Genomic DNA, 20,235 nt, shown 5'->3' on the forward strand with positions numbered 1-20,235 from the left:
CTCTCATATCTGTAACCAGAGACTACTCTGGGAATAAGTGTAATATTGACAGAAAAGTGTGATTAGAGTCCAGCTTTATCACCTTTTGCACTACAAAACATATATCATTTTTCAGCCTTTTTCTAAGAGGCAGGCTGGTTGTCTGAGTCACTGGAAGCAGAAAACATTTCTTTATGGAGAGTTTAGCAGTATATCGATCTAGGTTACACTAAGCAGAAGTCTGACTACCTTTTACTGGACCTTAGGAGTAGTCTTGAATTGAAGGGCTACTCAGTGTTCCAAAGCATCTGTTTTAATTTTCTTTGTGCATATAGATTATCAATTTAATAATTATTTATTTTTCACTGTCAGTCTTACTTTACGGAACTTGGTTCTTGCTTTTTGTATCTCCTCACCTCCCACAGTTTCAAGCACTCACTGCCTGATTTATTGGCTGGAGATCATGTTTGGAAGCATTACTTTTCATAGAACTAGAGCTTTTCAGATTCATGACTATTTTAGAATTAAGCATAATCAAAGTTTGGCATCAATATAATTATTGCCTTGGGTTATTATTTATCTGAGTAAGGACTGCAAAGATCTTAATCTCTTCCATATTTAGTATTGTCTACTGATAATAGAATGCCATGTTCTATCATCTGAGGCAGGGATTCCTTGATTTTGAGGAATGGCAAGGTTTAAAAAAAGTGAAATTTTTTTTTCAAAACCATGCACAGATTTCATTTGAAATCAATATGGGGATTCCATTCACATTCCTATTTCAAGAACTATAGAGTAAGTTTCTGTAAGGCTACCAAAGTACTGTTTGAATGGATTTCATGAGCACCACAATAATGTTCCTTAAAAATAAATGTGATTTTAAAGTTTTATTTATATTGCATGTATTCTTATGGAGAATAAATTAAACAGAAAGTTCTAATGTAAGTCACTCCCACAGTCTAACAGTTTTAGCTGCAAGTTTGAATTCTGCAAACTAGACAGTTTCTACTACAGAGCTGAAATAAACTTTGCCCAGTGATGTTAAGTTAAAGCCTTACATCAGCTACAAGTGCAGTTGTTAGGAAACACTAGCATTTAAACTCAACACTGTTCTCCAAAACTTCCTGGTTTAAACATTTCCTTTCCATTTCTTCATGCAAGAACCAGTTTTAAGAGACAATTATTTAAGGCAACCAGAACAGAGTTGAGTTCTTCAAGGGTAAACAGGTTATAACACTGATTACTCAATGACAAACCTGTGCCTTGGCTTTTTCTCAGGTCTAACAACAGCACTTTTGCTTACTCAGCTTCCTTTGGACCACACAGTTTTTGCACTCAAACTATTTTAATCAAATTCTATCTGTATAGAAATCTATTTAAGTGTGTAAACTACTGGAGAAAAAAAAAAATCAGATTAGAAGAAAATTATATTAAGGCCTTGACCCCAAGTCACTTGTCAGATAAGACTGCTACTGAAGCATTAGGAGATTTGACCAAACAAGATAAAATATGTTTAAAGGTGTTAATTTGTCAGCAGAGAATGGTGATGGGTTTTCTCCAGTCCTCTGCTGAGCAGAGAGTACAGACACGAAGAGAATTTGAATCCTTTGCCTCTCTCTTCTATTATAAGCCATCCAGGAGAGCATGAGACTTCTGTGACCTACTGAACTTCTATATTAATACTAATGAATTCCTCCAGTGAACAAGCAATGTGCTTTTCAGTCAGCATGGATTTATAGCAAGTCAGCTGGATCCTTTCAGCTTTAGACAAGTCATTCATTTCCTCCATCAGTACTGTATCAGCTTGGATTTATCTCTTCTTCATCTGAAATTAGAGCCATCTGAAGACTATTATATAGGCAAAATTTCCGGAAAGGGATTTGGTGCATTTTTATGAAGAATTAGTTGACTGTTTTTTTTATGATCTCTAGTAAGCCACAGTTCTCAGGAGCTTCCTGAAATGCCACATCCAATCTGGCCATGCTTCTGTCTCAGCACTCTATACTGCATCCCACCTGCTACCTCAGGAAATGTCAGGATTTTTCTTTCATGAACGATGGATGGATGGCAGCAGTATGGAAACAACACAGGAAAGGTTCCAAAGCTTCTTCAAAACAGTTTGCTGCATACTCTTCCAAGGGGTATACAACAGTGATATATATTGATTAAAAAACACAGCAGCAAAACAATAAATCACAAAACCACCTGCACAACCTCCAAAGCACTCTCACCATCTACTTTCACTACTTCCTTTTAGATGTGTAAGTTAGAGCCTGCTCTTTTTCAGAGGAGAATAGAGCGCAAGAAGGAGCTACTTGCAGTTGGCTATGAATTTTCTGGTACACCATCATGGTGCAGTGCAGCTCTGTGCAAAGATACCAGGTCAGTTGCTGAAACCCATATAACTGCACATTTTGTTAGAGCTTCATCCTCTGTTTACATAATTGTGCAGTTAATACTGTGTTTACACAGTTGTGCAGTAACCAGGTCTGGAGACAGCTTGTTCAGGACTGCCTTGAGATCTTTGCTCTGCAGTCTGTAGACTATAAATATCACATTAGCCTGCAGTTGCTGAAAACCTTTTCCTTTCTTTCCTTTCAGTGAAGCAGATCTTCAATACATCAGTATCTTCAGAACCCCATTCCTATCCAAAGCCAGGATATAGACTAAGCTGTTGTGTTTGATTGCTTGCTCCAATAAAGTTATTCTTTTATTTTTTTCTGTTACCTTGGCTAGCAGACTATTTTTTTGTGCCAGTTCCATAGTCACTATCTCACAAAAAACACAGCTATTTAAAGCTGGTTCAGTTCTCAGGTAAAATACACATTTTTTTTTAGTTCCTACAAGTTTCCTTTCAGAAAAACAAAGAAAAGGAAAGAAACCCAACCCTTCTCCTCCAACTTGTCCATGCAACAGAACAATTAAGATCTCCCAAACCACTTAACAGATTTACTAGCAATTTTTGTTATGCAGGCATTCTTAAACATCCCTTAGCTGAAAAATCTGCTCACTAAAATTGAGACCACTTGGAAGAAAATATTTTTAATTCTCCTTGCATCTATGTCAAGCATTCAGTTCTTGTTTTAGGGGTTCTGCAAATGCCCAGCATCAGGGTGCTGGCAGTGTGTGACATTACACAGCTCTGTTCCTGTTCAATGAAATCAAGGGCAGTTTTGATATTCAGTGCAGATATATTAGCCCCAATAATGTAACCATGCTTATTTCCTAAGGAACATTTCTGTTCCTCTTTATATTCATATTGTCATTTTATAAGATAAGAGAATGACTTTGTTCAGAGCCTATAGCATTCTTGTTTGCCTAATGAAATGTACTTTAAATGTGTTTCAGAGTGTTTGTAAGGACAAGTGTTTTGCTTACCGTAGTCCTTAGTAGAATCCGAAAATGTAGCTGAAGTCCACAGTTCACTCCTAGCCATATTTCTGATACATCCGTTTTTTCAAGTATCCATTAAATAGTAATTAATATTCATAAGATCTGATCTTCTCCTATTTTGCTCATCTCTAAGTTATACTGCACACATATTCTTGGATCAGTTATGCTAAAGTGTGGTATTATTATTTATGAACAAGAAGTTTAAGAAGCAACTGATTTGATTTGATTATTTAAAAGAAGGCTCTCTGTTGTTTCAGATTTATTTTTAATCCCATAGATGTTTTTGTTATGTCAAATTTTCACTCTTGTTAATATTCAGGATGTTCTCTGCTCTGTCTTTCCATTACAGTGCACTCATTAGCAGTTCTGTAAATAGCTTCTTCAAGTGCCAGACCTGAGGCTCCCTTCTGGACTTCGGATTTGGGCAGAACTCCACGTTTATTTAATATGGGATTTTTTCTGGAATAAGAATTCTAATAGGCCACATATTTTTAATTTGCACAATCACCTGTCAAAGAGTGAAAAGTACACTATCTATATGAATTTTACAAAAATAACAAAAATATATTTGTAGTCAGATCACAGTGGAGGAAAAAAATGCTCTTTTATATTAATTTTAGTGTTTTCTGATGGTAACTGTGACTCTTAAAAATAGTTTCAAGACATAGCATACTACAGCCAGCCTGTGTGTTCCTTGCCAAGTACTTGCACTTCATCACTGAAGTGAACACAGATATAGTAGTCTTCTTTTTTTTATAAACTCAAGGAAACAATCCCCCAAACTCATGGAATTTTAAATTAAAATCTTACCATGTTTTTCAAATAGAAAGATAAGCTTGTTACAAAAGGCTAAGTCACAGAAAACACTAGGGATTCACCTCCTTCAACACCCCCTTGCAAAGACCACAGTATCCAGAAATGGCATGTGTTACATGTTAAACTGCTGTTCCACTTATCTCCATCAAGAGCCACGATTCCTTCTATTTTATATTTAATCTATGTAATGAGATTCTTCATGTAAGCCCTGCAACTAGGAACAACTAATTAGGTCAAATTAACAGCACATATGTTACTGGATCTATTTTGAGTTTAAGCCTTCAAGATGGAGCTACCCTCCTCTTTAAGGTAACAACTACTGGGTATTACAAGGAAAATGTGTTGTGCTGTGCATACTACTCCTTTAGTAAGACCATCGCTCAACATTAAGGCAGATTTCCAGTGGCCTTCAATGCTATATTTGTTTTCTTGTCAGCTGTGTTCTCCTTTCATCCTAAACAATTTGCATAAACCTGCATAATGCTATTTAGCTTATGCCCCACTGTTACTATAAATAGATACACTGGAGTTCAGCTTACTAATGCAACTTATTTTCTTGTCCCATTCTTTCTTTCTGCTTACACATCATGCATGTGTTCCTGTGCATGAAGGTGGGAAAGCATGATCCTGTACTCAAAATGAATTTTAAGAGATAAGTGTTATTATTTTTATTAATGATTAGAAGACACACAAAATTTTCTGAGTTGATGCAAAAGTAAGAGCCTTAAGAACAACCCCAAATTTTACAGGGGTTCCTGTATATGGGTGTGTACATGTGTGTGTGTGCCTATAAGTGTGCATGCTTGTACATATGGAGAAGCAGGATTTTCTCTTTTTTTTTCCCCAAGACAAAAAAGGGAAACATTTTACATTTTTTCTCTTGTGAGACAAGTTAACAGTTATGTAGCGAGGTGGTGATGTTACTAACTGCATCTCATACCTTTCACACGCAGTTTTCCTTTTTTCTTTTTTTTTTTTTTTTTGTATTTTTATTTACCTGCTCAACAAACTGTTTGCTTATCAGTCAAGACTACAGGTGAAAATTAGATTGTTTCTTTAAAAACCTATAGGTTAAATTAAAAACCTCATAGAATATAAAATATCTTAAGTTGGAAGGGACTCATAAGGATCATGCCATTTTTTTTTTTTTGAAACAAAATTTAAATGATACTTCGATTTTATTTACAATAGGCATTTTTTCCATAAGTTTTATTTGCAAAAATGCCAAAAAATGCAATATAGGCCTGTATGCCTAAAAAATTAAGTGTATATTCGTTACAGCTATTTTTGTAGCACCTTAGCAGTTAATCCCTGAGAATGCGTCCCCTCCTCAGCACTGAATGCTCTTTAAAGCACAGAAGACGCATTACTCTAAGGAGAGCTTACAGTTGTTTTTAACTCTAGACTGTGTATGTACAAGCCTGACTATGTCTGTTATAGATTGGGTCTTATCTTCTAGTCTGACATATATCTCATTTCTGTAAACAAGGTTAAGTGCTATTTTTCTTGACCTAATCCTGTTCAGCAATGCAACGTGGTAGTCTGGGCAGTTTAAATATTCCAGTTAAGTGGGAGAAAGGTCACTGCAAGATTACTGCAAAGGTATCAGGTGACACTAAAGGGCAAATATATTTTCCTAAAGGTTTTCCAGAGGGATTTCTGAAGGATTTTTGGGAAGGCAAAGCAAAACTAACATTAAAACATACAGTCTGTAGGAATTTTCAGCTACCATCACAGCAATGAAACTTGTGAGTAGGTTTCACAGTTTTGTCCAGAAGCAACATACTTTTTGGCCCGGCACTGTACTCACTGAAATCTGGGGAGAACCTTCCACTCCCTTCAGCCCCAAGTGCCACTCTATGGTGCCCAGTGAGAAATTCTTCCTCGTGGTTTTCAGCTCTGTTCATTTCACAACCTAAGAAAAATTCTCCTGATTTCAGTAGAAACTTATCATACAGGGCTGAATCCAGACATTAAGGAAGTCAACTGGATATTTTCAGCAGCTCTACACAGTTCTATGCCTTGCTTATAAATGCTGAGCCTCTACATTCAAGTTATATGTGTGACTGACAGACCTCTTCAGTGAGATATGCAATACCCTCTGCAGTTAGGAATGTACTTCTCAAGGTCAATGTGTTCTCAAGACTCACTTACCCACCAAGCAAATACTGAAGATAAATGCCCTGTGGACTAAGCATTCAAAATTCTCACCTTTAAGTAATTAATTTTTTTTCCCCAAGAGTCCCAGGGTACCTTCTCCAAGGACCTGGTGGGAAGAGGTAGCAGTGATATTACAAAAAGTGATGAGAGTACTTTATGCTTAAGTTCTTAAGCTGGTTGCCTAACTCACTCATGGGACCTGACCTACGGTGTGAAAATGTGTGTGCATGAGCAGAGAAATAAGAAAACTGTGCACTGTGAAGCTGACCTTCACAAACTTGGAAATATTCTACCTTGAAATGATTCCACAGTACAGCTTTCAAAAGATACCATGTCTAATGATCTTATTTTGTAGCGTACACATTTTGCATAGTAGAATTATTTCCTCTTTTAAATATATTGTGATGTATGGAACTTGCAGATTTGCAAGATTATTCTTCCCCCATCTTTAATAATTCACATTATTAAACTAACAAAACAATTTAAATACAAGAAATGTGAACATCGTGAGATATTATTCACCCACCACATCTGAACAGCATTTGTTTTGGTTAAGTAGCCTCCTTGTGTGTGCCTCATATTATTGTGTCCTTATGATTTCAGTGAAACTCTTCACAGACCCCTTTACATTAAATATTTCTCTTCACCTTGTATAGTATTACAATTACATGCAGTAGATGAAATGCCCTTCTAAAATTTCAGTATTTGAAATGGAACAATTTGAATGATTTTCAAAACCTTTTTGTCATCAAGGGGAACTTTTTAATGTAAGGAGTTTTATGCATATATTTATGGTAATGGTACAAGCTATTATGCCTGTCATAGTAGCAACTGATTCAGCTGGTATTATTTTAATAAATATTTAAAAGCTGGCACACCTACAGTGTAGGCCAGGAGTATTATAATAGTCATTAAAAAAAAATAAATGGGAAAAACTATATGGTCTTCATCTAGATAAATTTGGTTAAAATGGCAGTGAAAGTGACACACTTGGGCTTTATTTTGAGATAGCAAGCTAAACTCAGTTTTAGAGATCACTAGAATAAAACCAGAATATGTCTTTTCTTCATTGCATTTTTAACATAATTTTACTAGATCGGCTTAGTCAGTTCTAGCTTGGAACAAGTTTTTCTTATACAGCGTAAACAAAGTTGATGTAAGAATACCTATATATCACACCTCCCCAGAGACTGCAACCAAGATGCAGTCTTGGGTATGGCTTTGATCATCCTGATCTAGTGAATGATGTTACTTCCCATGGCAGGGCATTAGTTGATATCTGAAGGTCCCTTCCAAGCCAAACTATTCTATGATTTTGTGATTCTATGTCACAGCTGATGATTCTAATCAGCAAAGACAGTATCTAATTAAGTACCCTGTATCCAAAGGTGAGAACAACAGGTATACCTGGGATACTGAACTATGGCAGAATCATGTGGAGGGAAATGTAAAATGTATATCGAAACACAGAGTCAAGTAGATTACTCCAAAAGGACTCCCTTTTCTACTTGTCCAAGAGTAGTATTTGGTATTAGACCTTGCTCTTCCTTTTTTCCTGTACCTGTAAGAATCATCTGGCTAGATTGTCTGCAAAATATAATTTTTCCAGAGACAAGAACAGAGAACATGAGCTGAGGAGCCTTTCAGTTACCTTTTTTAAGTGTCTCCATTTATTGGACACTGAGCTGTAGATAACCTTGGACAGAAACTGAAAAGCACATAGTAATCACAAAGATACAACATGAAAATAAATGCAGCAAAGACCTTTTTTTCTGCCTTTCTAGCTGCTTTGATATCACTGCTGTCTCCTGTAGGGAACTAGAATAAGAAGTTGTGAGCTTTTGCCAGAGGAACAGCCTTATGTATGTTTGATGTGGTTGATAAATTATATTGTGTTTCTAATTTATGAATCACTCAAGCTTGCATCTATTTTTTGTAGCTGGGTTTTGTTCCTAAAGGTTTGTTTTAATGGCCCATTAAATTCTCAACTGACTGTTTTGTTGCATATGCTGATCTATTAGTGCACTCTTGTAGATTTTCTGAGACATTTTAAGACACTCATTTAAAATATACTAAGGAATCAGGGCAACAAGCAACTAGTTTGAAGTAGTGACAGGGTGGAATTCCTCTGCTTCACTTGATTCTGCATCTAGAATTAATGGAATGAATGACAACAAACAGTTGTAGCTTCTTAGGAACAATATGAAGTAAAAAATGCAGCAATAATTAACTTTACTTTTTCAATTTTGGAAAAAAAAGGACTTGGAATGTTGTTTAATCATACAAAAATGTTAGCATTAAACTATGGCGTTATTGCAAGTATCCTCTTTAGGATTAATTACTTGTACTTTAATAATGACAAAAATAATACTGTAGAATAATAAAATCATAGAATGGTTTGGGTTGGAAGGGACCTTTTAAAGGTAATCTAGTGTAAACCCCCTGCAATGACCAGGGACATCTTCAACTACATCAAGTTGCTCAAAGCCCCATCCACCCTGACCTTGAATGTTCCCAGGGATGGGGCATCTACAACCTACAACCCCCCTGGGCAATGCGTTCCAATGTTTCATCACCCTCATTGTAAAAAATTTGTACCATAAGCAGGTTTAAAATTTAATTATGCAAAATTCTGTAAAAGTAGATTTCATAATAATTCCATTCCTGAATAGTTATGCTGAAGGATACTATAGAAGATAAAGAGAATGCTATAAACATGAGATGGTGGAGTTCAAGATCCTTAGGACAGTGAGGAAGGCATACAGCAAGCTCACTACAGCGGACTTCAAGAGGGCAGACTTTGGCCTCTTCAGAGGTCTGCTTCATAGAATACCATGGAATAAAGCTCTGGAGGGAAGAGGAGTCCAGGAAAGCTGGTTAATATTCACGGATCACCTCCTCCAAGCTCAGGAGCAATGCATCTCAAGATAGAGGAAGTCAGACAATATTGCCAGGAGGCCTGCAAGGAGCTCCTAGACAAATTCAAACAAAAAAAGAAAGCCTATAGAGGGTGGAAACAAGGACAGGTAGCCTGTGAGGAATGCAGAGAAATTGTCTGTGCAGCCAGGGATGAGTTTAGGAAAGCTAAAGCTCTAATAAAATTAAATCCTGCCAGGGATATCAAGGGCAACAAGTTTGTACAGGTATGTCAGTGATGAAAAGGAAGACTATGGAAGATGTGAGCCCTCTCCAGAAGAAAACAGGATATCTGGTTTCCTAGAATATCGAAAAGGATGAGGTACTCAGTGACTTTTTTGCCTTAGTTATTTACTGGCAAAGTATTTAAGCCACACTGTCCAATTCAGAGGAGGCAAAGGCAGGGACTGGGAGAATGAAAAAATACCCATAGTAGGGATAGATCATGGTTGAGACCATCTAAGAAACTAGAAGATGTACAAGTCCATGGGATTCCATGCACTCCAGCTAGTCATTGATGTAGAGGGTGACATTCCCTCCTTGTCTCCACTTTCTGTCTTTCATAAAGAGCCTGTATCCTTCCATTTCAACATTCCAGTCATAGAAGTCATCTGTTACCTTCACATTCAGAACTGTCTTCATTTTGATATGGGGGATAGTTTGGCAAGGTCAAAGGACTGAGCTGTCTCCACTGACTGAATTGCCTTTCCTGTTGACATGTCATATCTCGTAGCAGAATTGTATTGTTTAACTTTTAAACCTCTCAAATCTTGCACAACACCTGCCTCCCTGCCACAAAAAAACAAAACAAACAAACAAAAAAAATCATCTGCAGGTGAAAGCATTTTCACTTTCAAAATCACCTTGATATGCCTTGATATGCCCAAATCATAATTTGGTAACAGTGACTAATTTGCTGGTGCTTTTTCTTCCTTCTTTTTGCTAGATACCATCCACATAATGGGTATAATGGCAGCACAGTCACAGAAACGGGTATTACCAACTGGTATTTCACAGGTGTGAATGTATGCATTATTCCTTTAAAAATTACTGGTTTTGGACTCTGAAAGAGTAGAACATACTGTCACTGCAAAGGTAGCAAATACAGAAAATAACCAGGAAACGTGTCATAAATATCCAGAAAGTTTTGGCCGTATTTGCTAAAAGAAATAAACAAGCCAAACGTGATAAAGCAATATAAGTCTCCCAATTAGTAAAGCAAGCCCAACTAATTTACTGCATATTATCTAAGGAAACTGTAGTTTTAAAAAGGCAATTCTCTTCAGGAAAAATGTAATAGAGGGAAGTTAGCAGATAAAAATCACAGTTAAGTGTATTGAGTTTTTACTGAATTTGCAGTGGTGGAGGCTGGGTGGGGCACCGCTGCTATCATTTTACTTTTCCTTGCAGGATGTTGTCTTACAAAATAATAGCCTATAAAGGAAAAAAAATAAACAAACAGCAACAGAAAAAAAAAAAAAGAGAGAGAGAGAAAATATAAAAATCAACAACATTGTGTTTATATTATAGCTGGTAAAACAATGCTCCAGAGCCTAATGGCAGCAGCATAGTCTATAAATATTGTCACATGTAATGAAAAGCAAGGATATAAAGAGAGATGTGAACAACTGGTTACAGTAAGCTTACATCATATTTACTTTACTGTACTTTAAATAATGCTATCTAAATGTTCCAACAATTTTTCCAGCTTGTTACCTGCTACCATTTTGCAACAGCTAATACCTGTTTGGAGGGATACACTGGTTTTGTAAACACAAAAAGGAAGAAGAAGAAAAAGGGATTACAGATAACCTACCTTCCCTTTTTCCATCTCTGTGCTGTTTAGAATCAGGTACACACAGTAAAATGGATGAAAAACATGGGCTAGAATGACTAAGTAAGCAAAAGTGAGATTTGCCATACAAACTCACACTGAACAGTATCTTTCAGTAAAGTCTAGTTTTCTTGCAGTCAAAATCACTATGTGACTGAGGAAAGAAAGATTTAGAGAACATGGTCTTTTTCATGTGCTGGAGAAACAGAACTACAGGAAACAAACAAAAGTACATTAGGTTTTAGAAATACTGTCAATACCACTACTTCTCTCTTTTTTTTATAATCAAAGAATTTTGAAAAGGAAACCAATCTCCTCCCAATATGGATAACCTAATACACTGAGAGGGGCAATGACTTTCCCAATAGCACTGGCTAAATGCTGAAAAACCTGCGCATGAAAGAAATCTTGCAATCCTGTCCCCAGAGTCATCTCACATGGGGAACGGCTTTATTTAATTTATACTGTGGAAGTAATTCACTTCAATTTAAGTTTTGGATTCAAGTACAGGATTTTAATAATTCAGCTGTGATTTCACAGATATTGGCTGGCCACTGCCTGATCTTTCTCCATATTCCTGTAATATAAAAAGCATTACGATTTCAGACTGCTGCAACAGCCCCTCACCACCATATCTCAGCTTGCATAACTAGCTTAATGTCACTTTCCTGGTTTCCAAAAATGCTTCCTATTTCTATTAATTCATATGCAGAAGAAACAATCTAGAAACTATGTTTATAAGTAGGGCAACACAGGGAAAAGGGTGTTGATCTGTGCTTGGATGCATTACAAAGAAATAGAATAATATGCAATATGATTTTACTGTGTGCTTTCACAAATGTACTATGAGCTACTCAGTGAAAGGAAGGAAAAATTACAGTCAGTTGATTTTTGGATGCTTGTTTGACTCTGATACAATGACAGTTCTTAAAATGCACTCACTGATATTTATTACCAGCAATAAAAAGATGGTTTAGCTTCCCTTTTTGTAGTTGCATACAATTACATGAAACTATCATAAGGATGTGTCCATGTCTATTACCACAGGTCATCTCTAAAACTTCAGGCAACATGCTGTGCTTCAACACAGCAGCTCTTTTTCCTTTGGCACAAATCTCATTATGCTATTAATTTATCTACAATTGGATGCATCATTTAATTAAGAGCTGACATATTGGTTGGATTATTCTTTATGAATTACTGAAAATAGAAAAGACTGATACCTTTCATGCTCATGTCTGCTGCCAAAGACAACACAGAATCACAGAATCACAGAATATTAGGGGTTGGAAGGGACCTCTGAAGATCATTGAGTCCAACCCCCTGCCAGAGCAGGACCAAAAAAAAACACCAGGGCAGATCACTCATAAAGGCATCCAGAAAGGTCTTGAAAGTCTCCAGAGAAGGAGACAGGCCTGTCTGGGGAGCCTGTTCCAGTGCTCTGTAACCCTCACAGTAAAGTTCTTCCTCATGTTGAGGTGGAACTTCCTGTGCTTGAGTTTGAATCCATTGCCACTCATCCTATCACAGGGCACAAGTGAAAAGAGCTTGTCCCTGCTTTCTTGACACCCAGCCTTCATGTATTTATAGACATCAGTTAGATCCCCCCTCAGTCTTCTCCTCTTTAGACTGAAAAGCCACAGGTCTCTTAGCCTTTCCTCATAAAACAGGTGTTCCAGTCCCTTAATCATCCCCGTAGCCTCTGTTGGACTCTCTCAAGTAGATCCCCGTCCCTCTTGAACTGGGGAGGCCAGAACAATACTCCTAAGTGAGATCTCACCAGGGCAAAGTAGAGGGGGAGGAGAATCTCCCTCTATCTTCTGGAGACACTCCTCTTAATGCACCCCAAGATACCACTGGGGGCACGTTGCTGTCCCATGGATAACTTGTTGTCTACCAGGACTCCAAGGTCCTTCTCCATAGATCTGCTCTTTAGCAGAACACCTCCTAGCCTTTGCTCTTGTTGAACCTCATTAGGTTCCTCTTTGCCCAGCTCTCCAGCCTGTCCAAATCTTGCTGAATGGCTGCACAGCCTTCAGGTGAATCAACCAATTCTCCCAGCTTCGTGTCATCAGCAAACTTGCTGAGAAGACACTCTGTCCCATCATCATGTTCATTGATAAAGAAGTTGAACAGGACTGGAACCAGCACTGATCCCTGAGGAACTCCACTAGTTACAGGTCTCCAGCTGGACTCTGCACCATTGACTACCACTCTTTGGGCTCTATTGTGTAGCCAGTTCTCAATCCATCTCACTATCCATTCTTTTATCCCACATATTCTGAGCTTGCTCACAAGGATGTTATGGGTTCAAAGAGGTCAGCGTATATTTCCCTGCAAAAGTTTTTCTGTCCCGTATTTATGATGCTTTTTTAAGACCAACATTGTTCAGCAAGCCCCAAACACTGTTTTCTTCTGTCTTCCTTTCTTTCCCTCTCCTACACACATTGGTTGATGAACTGGAGAATGAAGTATTCTTTGCTCACAACTATTTATCTTTATTGGTTCTTTGAAGGCTTGTCTGCTTAGGGTACAACAGCTGGAGTGGTGTGCTGGTCTTGCTGAAGACATGGGGAGTTTTGCCACTTGCCGAGATGCCATGATTTTGCACCTAGACTGTCTTCCTTAGACCTGTAGGATGCTGAGGCCAAATCAGAAAAAAGGTCTTGATTGGCTGATATGTTAACATGTAATAAACTGGCAAATGACACTTCATTAGACCTGATTCTGATGGATGCTAAACATTAATCTGTTTGAAAAAGAAGTAGTATTACAATAAAAATTTAGAGTTTATAAAATGAGTCAATAAAACTGAAATATATTCAGCATGTTATAATATTTTAAAATCTTAACAGTTTATCTTGTAGGAAAGCAAACTAATGGACCTTTAACTGCACCAGTGACATCAGGGAAGAACTAAATTGTTGCAGTCCAAATTTGTATGTCAAAACTGCTGTTCTTGTTTCTCTCTTCATATTCATTAATGTCTGAATCTTAAAAAGGTTCCCATTTTGCCCACTCAATCTCACTGGAGTTCCTTTGGGAAATTCCATGACTTTGGGAGACAGTGCAATTGGCATTTAAAAAAATTAAATAAAAAAGACTGGGAGTTGCAATTGTATCACTGCTTTTCTTTATACCCTTTGGGATTTATATTTTTTTTTAGTTAAAATCCTTTCTGTGACCAGAGTTTGGATGATTTCTCAAGTGGGCTGTCAGCCTTACATAGGCTATAGATACACCTATTGATACAAAGGCTGTGCCTGTGCTGTTTCTTGCGTACTGTACAGAAAACTGTAAAAAAGTCTGTGGACAGGCTCTCTGGCAGTGCCTGCACACATCTAAGAAAAAACTTGGTCAGACTCTAGGATGGCTGTAGCTCTTGGAAAAGAATTACTGCAAAGCAATTGGAGCTTAGGCATCCACAAGTCCCACTCAAGTTGGAAGCAGGCTGAGTAGTCAGAGGTGGGTAACTCCTCTGGTCATGGAAGTTAAAGCTTCTAATCAGTCTCTTACTTCTCTTACTTACCTCTAGCTTTCCAGACCTTTCCTGCTTTCTCCCTTGTCCTGTCTAAAAGTGTTTCTTTAATTTTTCTCCATCAGCTCCTTTGATTTTTTTTCTAATCCCCTCCCCTCACCCCAGTATCTCCAACTGTATTGCTCTTTGTTCTCCATTATGATCCGGGACAGAATTTTGTTGGAATACTTATAATCACTATTATTAATGGATATTTTGTAAATGTCCAATTTGTTTGAAGTTTTATTTTGTTCTGGACATAAGGCTAGATGCTTTATTTCTGAGTCCATAAATAAGCTGCTTCTTGTTGGCTAATAAAGCAGAGGTCATTTGCCTACATACTAATTAGCAGCAGTCATCGCATTCTGTAGAATCAAAGGCACTGTAAGATCTCTGCCCTTGGGAATTACTTTTCACAGCACAAGTACATGTTGAAGAATTGTGTGTTGGGGACTGTTTCCTTGTGCGTGATTTGGATTTGTCCTGGAGTGTTACAGCTTTGCATTTTCTGATGAGTACCACATGATGTCTTGCAGCATCAAGGAGACTAAGCTTGTCTTCGCTATCATAGCAAAGATAAGAACATAAACTAAAATAGTATCTGTAACAAACACCGTGCTGCTGCCAACAGTACAATTTGCACCTTGACTGCAGACAACAGAAATCAATGTGGCTATACAAGGAGGAATTCAGTATAGTGTCTGTTATCGTCAGAGGTACCAGAGTGGAAGCTACACCAACTCCATTTCTCCCAAACACCAAAACCATTAGGAGTAAAGAGTATGCATTTGAGAATATTGGAAGTACCAAGAAACTAGATTTGTCATCAGTCAGAGTGTTTTTTTCCTCAAGTGCTCAGATTGGTCATGCTCTGTTTAAGCTTCAGAAACACTCTGTTCACACTCAACATGCTTGGAATGAATTTAGTGGGCTGAACCTTATGGCAAGGGTGGTATTTTTCAATTAGAAAAAAAAAATACTGGCTTTGACAATAAAGAAAAGTACTAGGGAAGGTGTTAATCTAATTTCCCAGTCAAGATACCATATAATCCATTTCTTCAGATAACTGCTTCTTAAGATAGAAAATATTTCTTCAGATATAGGCTTCTATCACATAGAAAATGTGGAGCAGTGCTCCTGAATTCTAAGTTTCATAGAATGAAGAGTATTTTGTATTCTGACAAGATCAAGATCAAGAGAGGCAGTAATGTTCCTGGATCAAACCCAACGAAAAATATAGATAAGACAGGAGAGGGAATCCAAATCTTTCTCATACAATTTTTTGAGATATTAAAAAAAAAAAGTAAAGGGAAAATTTAATTTACATCTTAGCAATAATAGAAGAAATAGTTACCTAAACCTGACAGAGTAAAACCTAAGGATGAGGGTGTTTAAAAATGACAGTGTGGCTGGGGCAGAGCATCAAAACAAGGAGAGAAAGCCTGGCTCTCACTTTGGAAAAGGAAGCAAAAGGAGTAGAAGAGAAGGTCTGAGGATATTTAGCCTTGAAGTTTCCTTTTAGGGATAGGCTGTTAGAAAGCATGAGATGTTTTGTTAGTAAACACATAATGTCATGCTTAAACCATACAGAAGGTTTAGATGTCAGCTAGAACCGAAACTCAGGCAACCTCTGTGTTACTGAACATTTCCCCGGATGTGTCTCTTATTGGTAAAGTTTCCCTCCACACATATTCCCCCACTCTTAAAGGCAGACTGTCCTCTGCACCTCAGCTGACTCCCCACTGTTCAGATTCCTTCTATCATGCTCAGAATTTGGAGAAACTACATAGCTTTTTTTTTCTCAGGTTGAAGTTACACCTGGTGCAGGTCAACACACAGAATTGTCAAGAAAAATTCATTTCCTCCACATCTCACTCATTCCCCTGGGATACAGGGATAACTCATAGTATTCATGATTCATTCAGTAGATGGAAAAACCCAACCAATCTAATTCATTGACATTACTAATCTACTATGACAGCACAAACCAAGCAGACGTTAGCAATAACTATTCACTCAGAAAACACTCAAGAGAAGAGGTTATGGAAAGGAGAAAGGAAAATAATTTAAGAAAGGAATTTCTATATAGCATAGTATTAAGTGCTTCCTTTCTGCACAGTGTAGTCAATAGAGCTGACATATCACTAAAATATGCTTTATTCTGAATACTAAATACTTTTCAACCTCTGGCCTGGAAAGCAGAGTTCATTATATGCAAGGCAGCTTTCCAGTAACTGGCACCTGTATAATGCATTCCAGCATGTCTGTTTGGTCCACAGAGGACTGGCATTAGTCACTCACAAGAAGGAAACCACTAGGACCCTGCTAGCACTACTACATTAACCCCTGATTAGCACCTGCATTTTACAGGATGGCTACATGTGGGCTCTTCAGAGCAGTATTGTCTGCTAATAAAATACATCTAGGAGACATCTGCTTTAAAAATACAGATTATGGAGAAATCCAGGGAACAGTGGATTAAATGTTGTCTGCTTATCCCTGATTTAAAGCTAGAATAACAAAAATTAGGCAACAAGTTTGTTTTGCTGACTCCACTGGATTAACAGAAGAAAGTTCCCAAAACAGCAGGAACAAACTGTCTTCTGTGCTATACTCTGTGCCATGCAGCATGGACAGTTCAGCAGGGGAAGAGAACATAAGCCTACTAGAATAAGTATGAACTGATAAACCTATGTAAATGAAAGCCCTTTATTTCTTTCAATGTATTGAAAAAACTAAGGTAATTCAAACCAGAAAATAAGAGCCTCCAGGCAGTCAGATATGTGATCCCCTATTCACTATGCACACAAAGCTACAGTGAGCTTTTGCTACATACACAAAGCATGCCACAGGTGCTTTTGTTTGACACCATGACGTGGAATGATGGCATTGAATAAAATATTAATAAAGAATATGCACGTATTGTATATGTATATATATCAATGCCTTTGTTCACTTCACAGGGACTTGAAGAGTAATTTCAGTGAAATTGTTATTTTTTTTAAGCTTTATTTTTACGTTATTTTACTGTTTCAGTACCAGATCATGTTAATAGGAGAGCATCTTTTTGTTTGTTTGTTTGGGTTTTGTTTTGTTTTGTTTGTTTTGTTTGTTTGTGAAACAATTGGACAGAGCAAACCTCCTGAAGAGCTATAATGGTGTTAAGATAAAGATCCCAGGACCCTCTGGGATACAGTAATCAGTGAAACAGACTTTAAGCCATAGTGAAAGAACCAAAAGTCCCTCCTATTCTTTAAGTCAATAGGCATGTGAAATCAGGTCATCAACACTTTTACATATCAAAAAATCAGAAACATCATGTGAATTTTTTACCTTCAACTTGCTCAGCCTCATCAATCAAGTATTTACCCCTGGGCATAACTTTAATGGCAGTATCACATGCATGAATACTTGCAAATGCACGTAATATCAGCATGTGGGATCTTCAGTAGCACCTAATTATTGCTACTAGTAATAGCAGGAATAGATAGTCTACCATATAAGGGATAGAGATATCTCTGAAAATGGTAGCTGAACAGCTGTAATGGGACAAAAATTATCACTTTTATAAAGATTATAGTTGACTATTACTATAGCTATTCCATTTGACACCCTGCATCCCATTCAGGCATGGATATTCATTTGGTACTTGTATTTGGTCTGTTTTTAAATTAATTTTAGAAGTTCTTATTTAATAGACTACTTACTTCGTGTAGCTTTGTGGAAACAGGATTCCTGGCAGCAAGAGAGCTTGTCTAAAAAGTTTGGCTAAGGGGAAAAAAGCCTCAATGTAAACTCACATTTTAGTAGACATCAAAGAATATAAAAAGGGAGAAGAAACTCAGGTAACATGCACACCTTCTAAGGTACATAAGCTTCATTAGTGCTTACAGAAGTCCAAAAATTCAGCACTTTGTTCAGAAATTACTATTCAAATACTTTATTTAATTCTCCCTGTAGGTACCTTTATTAACCAAACAGTTTTAAGAACACAGTCAGGTTTCTTTGAGGAGACCTGTTTTCCATAAAATTATGTTGCTGGTTGCAGCTACATTCTGATTTTATATAAAATCACTCCTTTATCTATTATTCTACTCCTTTGCCTCAACTGGTGACAGTCTTTAATTCATTGTATGATTTGCATGCCCTTTGTTTTAATCACAGCAGTAACTCTTTTCCAGTCTTTTATAACTTACCTATTATTTTAAGATTTACGATGTATTAAAAGTATTTCCTCAAGAGACCATAAAGCTGCTCAGCCAACTTGCATGAAAGTCTGAGGTGTAAGCTACCCATCATTACTAAATACACATCTGGACAGGCATTTTGCCTCTTGAATTACAGGTGCATCAGAACGATGTATGTCATCCTTACAGGACGAGAAGACATCATCCTGCTCATTTCAAAGAAACATTTGCTTATGGCAGCACAATCGGTCCTGCCAATCATTAATTTTTTACTTCTGCCTCAAATCTTCACACTCCCTTATAAAATATTCTTCAGGACACTTATTCAGGCAAAGTCTCCTACCTTGATTCTTTCAAGATACTTCTAAAAACTGCTCCTTGCTTGCCTGGCAGGTTATTCATACTCTGTCTCTAATCCAAAATAAAATGCTGCATTTCCTGGCAGGATGTTCCAAAAGGGTCTGGTGTTTCAGACAAGCACTGCCAAACATACTGCAAAATCTGTAGCCCTCTCAGTCAACCTTTCACAATAGGGGCCTCCGCTCAAGAAAAACATGTTATTAACACTGCCTGTTGACCCACTGCAATGGGTTGCAGCTCAGCACAAAACTTTTTCATAGTGCTTATCTGACTTTACCAATCTGAAAAAATCCTTGTATTTTCCTGTGCTTTAAAAGCATGCTGCTACAATACGTGTAAGAACAGTCTGTTCCTGAAGGCAGCTGTTCCTGATTTTAATTTTTTTGTCCAAATTTACTCAACTACTGCTAGTAAAGAATTAAAATAATATATTCATGCATAGAAAAGTGCACAGTAACTGTTTTCTGCTTGCGTTCTTCTTCAAAGCCCACCTCTTGCTTTTTCAGTATAGGAAGAAATGTCTGTCATATTTTCCATAACTGAAGAGGAAATATGAGTTTGGTAACAACTATCTGGTGCTTGCAGCAACCTTTCTGTTTAAGGAATCTCTTAAAATATAAGTTTCTGTGACACTGGTTACCTAATGAAGTTTAACAAAATAAGAAAATATGGAGATCAGCTCTTCTTTTTTGTAGTTTGGCACACTTAATGCATAGTCTTGAATAAGATGTCAAAATAAAAATGACAAGAATGTTGGGTTTTTTTCCCCATAGATTCTTCCTTTAGTTCCTAGGTGTGGTAGAATTGAGATCTGGACCAAACAAATACTGTAAATTCAACTCTAATTCTATTTGCAACATAGAAAACATTCAATATTTTTATTTTCTAGCTCAACCCACAAACAGTCACAAAAGCTAAAGATGAAAGAAAAATATTTTCTTAAAAAGCACATTATAATTTTGACATTGCTTACACAATGCTAAGTAGATATTGAATAGCACAAATTTATGAAAGGCAAAGTTTCTCTGCTTATTCTTCTGCATCACTGTTTCCCAGCTGATAGTAAAAGATGT

This window comes from Apus apus, chromosome 2 (assembly GCF_020740795.1).
Source record: "Apus apus isolate bApuApu2 chromosome 2, bApuApu2.pri.cur, whole genome shotgun sequence".
In the NCBI taxonomy this organism is placed as follows: Eukaryota; Metazoa; Chordata; class Aves; order Apodiformes; family Apodidae; genus Apus; species Apus apus.